Raw genomic sequence first — 10,680 nt, forward strand, 5'->3', positions numbered from 1 at the left:
CTGTTTTTATAAAACTACAGTATCATCTACCAATATTTTGAAGTTTAACACGTCAACCAGGGAGTAAATACAGCCCCAACAAGTATGTAGACTCAATACATTCTCAATATTTGGGAAATTAAACTGTATTAAAATAATCATGTTCGGGCCATATCTATTCCCTGGTCGACGTGTTAAACTTAAAAATATTGGTAGATGACACCGTTATTTTAAGAAAACACCAATTCTAACTTACATGAAACTTGAAGCTGCAGCTGAAAATCATCCATGAAAAGTAAAAAAAGTTAAAAACTAGGAAAAGCAAATAAATAATTTTTTAAACATTAATTTTTTTTGTTGAGACCATTAAAGGGTTACAGACGTGCAGACGTGCATGTTCCTCAACACCATGAATCTTTCCTCTGCCGGTGTAATACAGAAGTTATCTAAAGAAATATTAGTCAGCAGGTGAGTTTCTGTAAATGATGGACGTGTCTTCGAATGTAATTGGAAATGTTAGCTAAATATCTAAACAATCTTAATGCTAATTATAAGAAATAAAAACAATGATGCTGCGGCTTTACATTTGTAATCGTTCTTAACAAGAACTCAACTTATCATGGATGATTTTCAGCTGCTGCTTCAAGTCGACATATAAGTTAGAAATTGTGTTTTCTTAAAGTAAGAATACCAATATTTTTTTAGTTTAACACACGCCAATCAGGGAGTAGATCTGGCCCAAACAAGATGATTTAAATACAGCTTATTTTACCCAAATATTTCGTATATTCTATTTTCGAGTTTTGCTTCAAATTAATTCTGCCAAAATTCAGTGGTTTCAGGTTATTGGGATATATACAGTATCTATAACTTGAATGTGCAACCCAAATAAAAAAAATGGGACAAAATAGAAAATGTTAATAAAATAGATGCAGTGTTTCTTACATTTACATCGACACTTATTTCATCTTATATGTACCCCAAAATATTTCATGTTTTGTCTGGTCAACTTCATTACAGTTCTTAACATACACATACATGCATTTTAAGCCTACAACACATTCTAAAAAAGTTGGAACAGGTCAATTTAGGGCTAGTAATAAAGGTAAAAAAGAAAAAACTAAATAATGACGTGATTTCAAATAGGTGATGTGAACAGTTGATTATAATCATGAATGGGCACAAATCATGTTCAGATGGAAGGAAGGAAAAAGGTTGTTAAGGTGGTTCTTCATGTTTTTCAAAATGACCGCTTCCATTTATACTAACAGCATTTACTTTTACTTCTACTTTTAATACTTAAGTACATTTTATATCAAATTACTTTTGATACTTGAGTACATTAAACATCAGATACTTTTAGACTTCTACTCAAGTAATATTCTAAAAGGTGACTTTTACTTCTATCAAAGTACATTTCTGGTAAGATACTTGCACTTTTACTCAAGTATGGACTTCAGGTACTTTATACACCACTGTTCTTTACTTACATCAGTGTGTTTGGTGAGGTTGGAAGGGGAGTTCTGTTCTGAAATGCCGATATTTCCGTATCTTTGGGTAAACATAAGAGGCGCTTCATCCGATACGAAGAACTCTGACTGCTTTAAGATAACTTTTGTTTGCACTTGCGCATTAATGTGTTTAACCATTGATCTAACTAACAAGTGCAGATTCGCCAAACCTGCTTGCTTGCTGTTTGTCGCACATCTCAGATCATTTAGCTACCAAATTTTGAAGTAACGAGTAACGAATTTGCATACGGCAAATGTATCGGAGTAAAAATAAAAGTTGCCGAAAATGTTTATACTCAAATGAAGTACAGATGCTCCAAAAAATACTTAAGTACTGTAACGAAGTATTATTACTTCATTACTAAACACCACTGATAGAAGAAAAAATGCAAACTGGCGCAAACTGGCTACTGATGAATGAAAACGTTCTAGATTAGCGGTGCTTTAGGCGGGCTGAGGCGTATCTATGATAACAAACCGCAAATTAAAGAAACAGTGGCCACATTTCATGTTGATCACGTTGACCTGTTTTAATGAGGCGTGATCTACCAGCGTGCACTGTGCCATCGACTGCTAGATCACGATCGACGTATTGGGCACCCCTGGTTTAGATCCTGGGATGTTGTAAAAGAAGTACATTACAGAAGTATTGAAACCCCAAACCTGCCATGACACTCTTCTGAGTGTACGCAGTTCTTGACACCAGAAGATCTCACGTAGCCCTAAAAATGATTAGCTACAGCTTTACCATTTTATTTCAAACTGCAGCCAAAATGATTAGGAAAAACAGCTCAGTCAAGAGTCGTGTTTTGCTCCCATTTCCATGGAGATTCCAAAACGTCTTGCTCGGCCTGCGTTTGGAATGCATCTGCCCCCTCCTCTTCTTCCTGCTCCTGCTAAAAAAATCCCCCCATGCCCCGGCGTTTGGTCTTTAACTGGCTTTCTGTCTGGCTCCCGGTCCACAGTAAAATCTAGCTGGGTTTATTTGTCGTTTTTAACAACGGTATATACACCGATCAGCCATAACATTAAAACCACCTCCTTGTTTCTACACTCACTGTCCATTTTATCAGCTCCACTTACCATATAGAAGCACTTTGTAGTTCTACAATTACTGACTGTAGTCCATCTGTTTCTCTACATGCTTTGTTACCCCCCTTTCATGCTGTTCTTCAATGGTCAGGACCCCCACAGGACCCCCACAGAGCAGGTATTATTTAGGTGGTGGATGATTCTCAGCACTGCAGTGACACTGACATGGTGGTGGTGTGTTAGTGTGTGTTGTGCTGGTATGAGTGGATCAGACACAGCAGAGCTGCTGGAGTTTTTAAACACCTCACTGTCACTGCTGGACTGAGAATAGTCCACCAACCAAAAATATCCACCCAACAGCGCCCCGTGGTCAGCGTCCTGTGACCACTGATGAAGGTCTAGAAGATGACCAACGTATCCCAGCTTGTTTGGAAGACACGACTGGGTAATTTCTGACGGGGGGTGGCATATACACTGATCACATGATAAGGTACAGGGCTAGTAATCAAAAGGCTGCTGGTTCAAGTCCCACCACTGACAGGTTGCCACTGTTGGGCCCTCAATTGCTTAGATAATACACTGTCACAGTACAGTAAGTCGTTTTGAATAAAAGCGTCTGATAAATGTCGAACCTCGTCTGCCAGCCAAAACCTCGGTGCCGTGAGCGGTGTTTATCTTGTAGCTGGTGTAATACAGCAGGAATTATTTTATTACATTTTAATAAGCGCTCTGCTCACCAGCTGTACATGTTTTACTATGTGCCAATGCTAGTGCGTGCCAGTCAGGTTCATGCCCACAGGTAGGTGTAAGTGTGAATTATGTCCTCCACACGTCAGGTTAAACTGGCAGCGTAACAGCGGGGCATTCCGTAAATGCCACGTCGTGTTTACATGCCACAGTTAAACCTAGCAAGCAGGTGGAGTATTGGGATTTACTGCCAACGACAGGGCAGTGGTGGCTTAGTGGTTATGGTAATCAAAAGGTTGCTGGTTTAAGCCCACCCAGAACATCGCTTTGAATAGAGACTCCCAAACGCCACTCATTGCTTTACTACTACTAATGTTGCTTTATCCTGAGGTATAAGTATTAGGTGACACAGAGGCCAAAATGTGGGTAGCAGCAAGAAGGTCCTGGGTTCGATTCCCTTTCTGTGTGGAGTTTGCATGTTCTCCCCGTGTCTGTGTGGGTTTCCTCCCACGAGGTTAATTGGAGCTACTCAGAATTGTCCTGTGTGTGTGTGTTTGTGTGTGTCTGTGATGTTTCCTGCCTTTTGCCCTGTGAATTGCACCCACTGTGACCCTGACCAGGATAAAGCGGTGGTAAAACAGACAATGAATGAATGAACACTTACCATTACACAGAGTGACACAGAGGGTTCGATTCTCTTCCTGTGGGGAGTTTGCATGTTCTTCCTGTGTAGCCTAGTGGTACTTGGCTAGTAATCGAAAGGTTGCTGGTTCAGGTCCCATCATTGCCAGGCTGCCGCTGTTGGACCCTTGAGCAAGACCCTTAACCCTTAATGGCTTAGACTGTGTATATGTAAACATTGTGTCTTGCGTCTAGGGCAGTGGTAGCTCAGCGGTTAGGATACTGGATTAGTAATCAGAAGGTTGCCGGTTCAAGCCCCATCATTGCCAGGGTGCCACTGTTGGACCCTTGAGCAAGACCATTACCCCTAATGGCTTAGACAGTGTATATGTATCATTGTGTATTTAGGGCAGTTGTAGCCTAACGGTTAAGATACTGGACTAGTAATCGAAAGGTCACTGGTTCAAGTCCCACCACTGCCAGGGTGCCACTGTCTGGCCTTTGAGCATGGCCCTTAACCCTTAATGGTTTAGACAGTGTATACTGTATGTAAACGTTGTGTATTTTGGGCAGTTGTAGCCAGTTGTAGTTAAGATACTGGACTAGTAATCAGAAAGTTGCTGGTTCCAGCCCCACATCTGCCAGCTTACCACACATGGGCCCTTAAACAAGTCCCTCAACCCTGTATACTGTCTCAACTGTAAGTCGCTTTGTGTGTGTGTTGAGGTTTGGTCTGGAACTAAACTAATTGTACGACTGAATAACGACGTTCCACCACATTTTCACTTCTGGCTGCATCGTTGGACGGGGGACAAAAGAGGAGTCATTATTGGAGTCATTATTGGAGTCATTATTCCGTATTAGGAGTCGCAGGACTTCTGAAGATGCGTCCATGAACGGCTTTGAAGCAGGAACGTCGTTTCGCCCCGGGATAATATCGTAAACACGCCGGCTCCTCTTTCTCCATTGTTGCTCGATAATCCGCGCCTGTTGGGCTCGCGCTGGTTGGCGCACCTGCACCTTGATGTCTCTCTTTTATCAGTTCCGTTGACGCTACGCCGTTTGATCTCGTGTTTATTCAAAACTATTTCCTCGCCGAGGTGTCAGGGATTCCGGCGTTGAGCCACCCTCCTGTTTCTCGAGCTCGAAAGATAAATTTCTCGGGGCGAAGCAGCGCAAGCACGTCCGTCACATCTGTTTCTCTGATGTTTTCTTCTCCAGTCATTAAGGTGAAGGTTGTTTTTTTGGGGAAAGCCGGGGGACGTCATGTTGGAACGGAGGAAGATGAATAACTGCACTCCGGCGTCTGTGGATTTAAGCTACCTGTCAGTGGAAGAGACGATTCAGGAATGTTACTTTGACTGACAGAACGTTTATTTATTAAAATTCCACATTAAATAGTTTCTTGTTCCTGGCGGAGGTTGGATTTGGGATTTCGTTGATTTCTTTCCGGCCTCCCATTATGACTAATTCACAATTTTCTGGTTCAGTAATTTCCCTTGCTTCCTTCTTTCCTCCCTTCTTCCATCCTTCTTCTTTCCTTCCTTACTTCAGTCCTTTCTTCCTTCTTCATTCATTCCTTCCTTTGCTGTGTTCCTTTCTCCCTCCATCCTTCCTTCTCTCCTTCCTTCTTCTGTCATTCCTTTCTTCCTTTTTTCCGTCCTTCTCCTCTTTTTCTTTCCTTCCTTCCTTTGCTGTGTTCCATCTTTCTTCCTTTTGTCCTTCCTTCCTTCCTTTTGTCCTTCCTTCCTTCCGTTCTTTTTTCTTCCGTCCATCTTCTTTCCTTCCTTTTTCCTTCTTTCCTTTCTTCCTCCTTCCTTCCTTCTGTCTTTCCCTCCTTCCTACCTTTGTTTGTTCTTTTCTTCCTTTTTCCTTCCGTCCTTCTTTCCTTCTTCTTCCTTTTTCCAACCTTTTTCCTTCCTGCCTTCCTCCCTTATTCTTTCCTTCCTCCTTCTTTCATTCCTTTCTTTGCTGTGTTCCTTTTCTTCCTTTCTTCCTTCTTTTTTCCATCCTTCTTCTTTCCTTGCTTACTTCAGTCCTTCCTTCTTCCTTTTTCCTTCCTTTTTTCTTTTTTTCTTCCTTTCTTCTTTATGCCCTTCTTTCCTTTTCTTTACTTCCTTCTTTCTTCCATTTTCCTTCCTTCTTTCCAACCTTCCTTCTTCTTTCCTTTTCCCATCATTTTGTCCTTCCTTCCTTCCTTCCTTCCTTCCTTCCTTCCTTCCTCCCTCCCTCCCTCCCTCCCTCCCTCCCTCCATCCTTGCTTCCTACCCATCTACCTATCTAACTAACAGAATCAGTTGTTAGTTTTCCAGACTCAGTTACCTTACACTTTGAATTTCACTACACAAATAAATTCTTCATACCTGTTTATTCAATCCATGTTGGAATGTGAAGGGTTAAATTAAAGAGCCACCCGGGCGTGGGACCTGCACTAAGGGTGCACTGATGTGAGCCCAGACTGGGATTCAAACCCTCGGACCTCATCTCTTACCAATACGCCACATGAGCTCACTGGAAATATCCAATGAGATTTTATTTACTGTTGATCAATCATATTGATGAATGATTTTATGATCATTTATCAGGTTACATTCGACACTTAATGACTTTACGGCTCTGATGGAGGAGCGGCGGTGCTGGAGTTATCGCCCGTCTGCTCCTTCGCTATCTGAAGTATGCGGCATGAGTTTAAACACGCTATCATAACCCCGGCGGACTGTGATGATAAATGAAATAAACACCACACACATCAATTAAACAATGTAAGAATTTGTGAATTTATTGCTTCAGCTCTGCAGAGGACCTTCAGCGAGGGGGTGAGGGGGTGAGGGTTTGGTGCGCGTGTGCGGGCGTGGGGCGCATAACGAAAATAACAGATACCCTCTCAGGAAAAATAGCCACACCACCTAGCATTGCACATCGACTCGCGGCTGCCAAGTCACCCCGATATCCGTGTGATGTAATGCCCCCAGTGCAGCGTGATAGTAACATGATGCTGAAGAGAGAGGATCGCTGTCGGTCCTCGCAGGCTTTTCAGATCCAAAATGGTCTGTCATGCACCTGACATCACCTACCCCCCTTCCCCCCATCCCTCCCTTCCCTTAAAACTGGACGTCAGTCGGTTCTGGGAGTGGCGTCAAGTTTTAAATTTGAGTATCAAGATATTTTTTCCCATAAAGATGTTTGGGAAACCTGTTAATGCGTCCATGGTCCCGTGGAGCTGCAGATATTTTAGTCTCATGTAAAATAATGAGGTTGTTTTTGACACTTAAACACTGAAAATAACACAAATATAATATAAACACACTGAAATACAATTACTAACAGTTAAACATCAATAAAAATACAATAAAAGCTGCACTTTAGTTTTACTTCTTTATTGTTTCCTGATGCTTCTTAATGGTGGAGATGCTCGATGTTGGAATACCGTATTCCCTTCAGCACCGGCGCATTCACATGAGAAGTGACAAAATCGCTTCTGCGCCGCTGTGCCGTTATTTCCTATGAAGTGTGTGAGGAGCGAGTGAGGAATGTGATTAGTGGAGGAACTTATGAGCAGTAATAATGAAGAGAAGTTTAGTGCTCCTGTCTCCTTCTTTTACTACATTAAACCACGTTAAGCTTTATTCTGAACCAGAAGCGTTTTAGACTCTGGGAGAAGCTGATTCTGATTCTCACCGTTTCTCAGAAGCTGGAGCTGTAACACAAGTTTTAAAGTGAAACAGGGAGGAGAATCCAGATAAACACAGAAACATGTGGAGCTGTAACCCTGGATCTGACGCTTATTCCACACTGAAGCAGATTCAGATCAGATTCACACGCTGATCAGGTTTTACCAATCAAGCCGAGCGCTGAACAAAGCGTAGGTCAAACACACGCTGAGTTTAGGATACAAATTTCTCTTTGAAGAGCGTAGAGTTTCAAAGATTTCGAGTTTAGGGGACGTCGAGTTACAAGGTACCGCTGTACTTCTTGATGTGTAACAAGCAAAGCATGATATACTTAATAATAATAATAATGGCTCTCGCTGTGGTTTGGTGGTGTCCTAGAGCTATACATAGTTGTGTAAACCTGTTCAGACATTGGTAGTATGTGGCTTTGGCAGCTCAGTAGTTAAGCTACTGGACTGTTGTTCAAATAGGTCACTGGTTCTAGCTTAACCATCACCAAGTTGGCACTGTTGGGCCCCTAGGCAAGGTCCGAATCCCTCAAATACCCTGCACTGTACCTGATCACAGTTGTAAATATAGGTAAGATGTATGTTTTACAGCGCTGACCGAAATAACTTTGTGGATTCTAGATATCCAGCATTTTCACATTCTTTTTAAATCGAGGTGCCTCTGGAATGCAGCACAGGATGGCGGGTCCGGCCAAACGCGCATTGTACAGACACAATGGTGTCTGCGGCGTCCAGTTCCACAGGAAGTGACCGGGCTTTGTGCTTCTCACAATGCGCCGTAGAATGCGGAAGCGTGTCAGGAGACCAAAAAAATCTAAAACAATGCGGCAACAAAAAGGGGAAGAACGCTCTCCTTCAGGTTCCAGCCTGGTCTAAATTCTCTTTCTCTGGACTTTGGTTTGAATTTCCTGGAGGTAAAGTGTGATAGCCCAGTACTGCTGAGATCTGGGGATCCAGGGTTCGAATCTCAGCGGCGCTATCGACCAATCGGGTGTCCGCATGGACATGATAAGATAATATCTGAGGGGTATTTGGGGCTTGTCAGTGCGCTCTCAGTGCAGGTCGCTAGCCTAGTGGTTAAGGTACTGGACTGGTAATCAAAAGGTCACTGGTTCAAGCCCCACCACTGCCAGGTGGTCGCTGTTGGGCCCTTAAGCAAGGCCCTTAACCCCCAACTGCTTAGACAATATACTGTCACACTACTGTAAGTCGCTTTGGATAAAAGGCGTCTGCTAAATGCTGAAGATATAAATGTAAAATGTATGAGGACCAGATCAAGTGAGTAGGTGTCGCAGGAACAACATGAACCCTGAGGACTTTGGTTCGATCCCCACCTCTGGTCACTGTCTTCAGATTTTCCTCCGGTATTTACCCTCCAAAACATGCAGAAGTGAGATTGGCGACTCTTAATTGCTCCTGGAAAGGAGTAAAGCAGTAGATGTCTGCCTGTCCAGGGATAAAGCAGTTTATATAAAAGCAGTTTTGTGTGGGCAGGTACTTGACTAGTAATCGGAAGGTCACTGGTTCTAGTCCCACGTTTGCTAGGTTGCCACAGCGGGTCCTTAGCCAGGAATGTTATTAATCTAATACTGCCATCTAGTGGTCGGAGTCTGTAATATGACACTATTTACATTTTCAGCATTTAGCAGACGCTTTAATCCAAACCGATTTACAGTACTGTCAGAGTATACTGTCTGAGCAATTGAGGGTTAAGGGCCTTGCTCAAGGGCCCAACAGTGGCAACCTGGCTAGGCTACAACTTTCCAATGCTTGTAGATAATTTGTTATCGATTGCAGCATTTAGCTACTCACAATTATGACCGAAAACAATTTGAGCAATTGAGGGTTAAGGGCCTCACTCAAGGACCCAACAGTTACCAGTGGTGGGGCTTGAACTGTCAACCTTCTGATTACAATGCAAATTCCTTAACCACTGAGAAAGGGTGGCACAGTGGCTCGGTGGTAGTACTGTCACCTCACAGTGAGAAGGTCATGGGTTCGATTCCCAGGGGGTGCGGTCCGGGTTCTGTGTGGAGCAATCTGAGCAATTGAGGGTTAAGGGTCGACCCAACAGTGGCGACTTAACGATGGTGGGGCTTGAACCGGCAACCTTCAGATTGCAATGCAAATTCCTTAACCATTGAGAAAGGGTGGCACAGTGGCTCGGTGGGTAGCACTGTCACCTCACAGTGAGAAGATCCTGGGTTCGATTCCCAGGGGGTGCGGTCCGAGTCCTTTCTGTGTGGAGTTTGCATGTTCTCCCCGTATCTGTGTGGGCTTCCCCACACAATCCATTTACATTTTTTGGCATTTAGCAGACACGTCAATTCAAAGCAACAATTGCGAGTTAAGGGTCTTGCTCAGGGGCCCAACAGTGGCAACCTGGCAGTGACGGGGCTTGAACCAGTGACCTTCTGCTTACTAGTCCAATACCTTAACCACTAGATAGATAGATAGATAGACAGACAGACAGACAGACAGACAGACAGACAGACAGACAGACAGACAGACAGATAGATAGATAGATACTTTATTCATCCCGAAGGAAATTATTGAAGTTACAACTAAGCTATAACTGCCAATCCAAAGACATGCAGCCAAGTTAATTGGAAATGGCCTGGCGACCTGTCCGGGGCATCTCCCACCAGGGCTCTCAAGTCTCACGTATTGAGAGTGAGACACACGCATTTCAACAAGCTCACAAGCTCACAAGCTCACACGCCACACATGGTATTTCTCACGCTGAGAAATGATTAACTTCGCCGCACAGAAATGACTATAACCTATCCTACACACGAGTCAAAGGCAGACTGCGCTCATACAGCTGTCTTGAATTAGCAACCTATCGTCCAATCAGAAAAATAGAATTTCTTGTTGCTGGCTGAGGAGTTCCTGGACTACCAGTTGATGGACATCCCTATGCCCCAAGACCCAGCCATGTCTGACATTGAGGCTTTGTGGGGGAATATGACCTCACTGAAGAATAGGGTAAGAAATATTCAGCACACACCCATTGACATGAGCAACTTAATAACTGCAAAAATATGTAGGAGTGAAATTAGGCTTCCTTGGTTCATTTTTTCAAAGGTGACCGGTATGAGCAGGTTTCCGAGGCTGTCTACGATTGCCAAATTGGTATTAGTTCTACCACACTCAAATGCAGATGCAGAG

The sequence above is a fragment of the Trichomycterus rosablanca genome, chromosome 6, assembly GCF_030014385.1.
Source record: "Trichomycterus rosablanca isolate fTriRos1 chromosome 6, fTriRos1.hap1, whole genome shotgun sequence".
NCBI classification, from domain to species: Eukaryota; Metazoa; Chordata; class Actinopteri; order Siluriformes; family Trichomycteridae; genus Trichomycterus; species Trichomycterus rosablanca.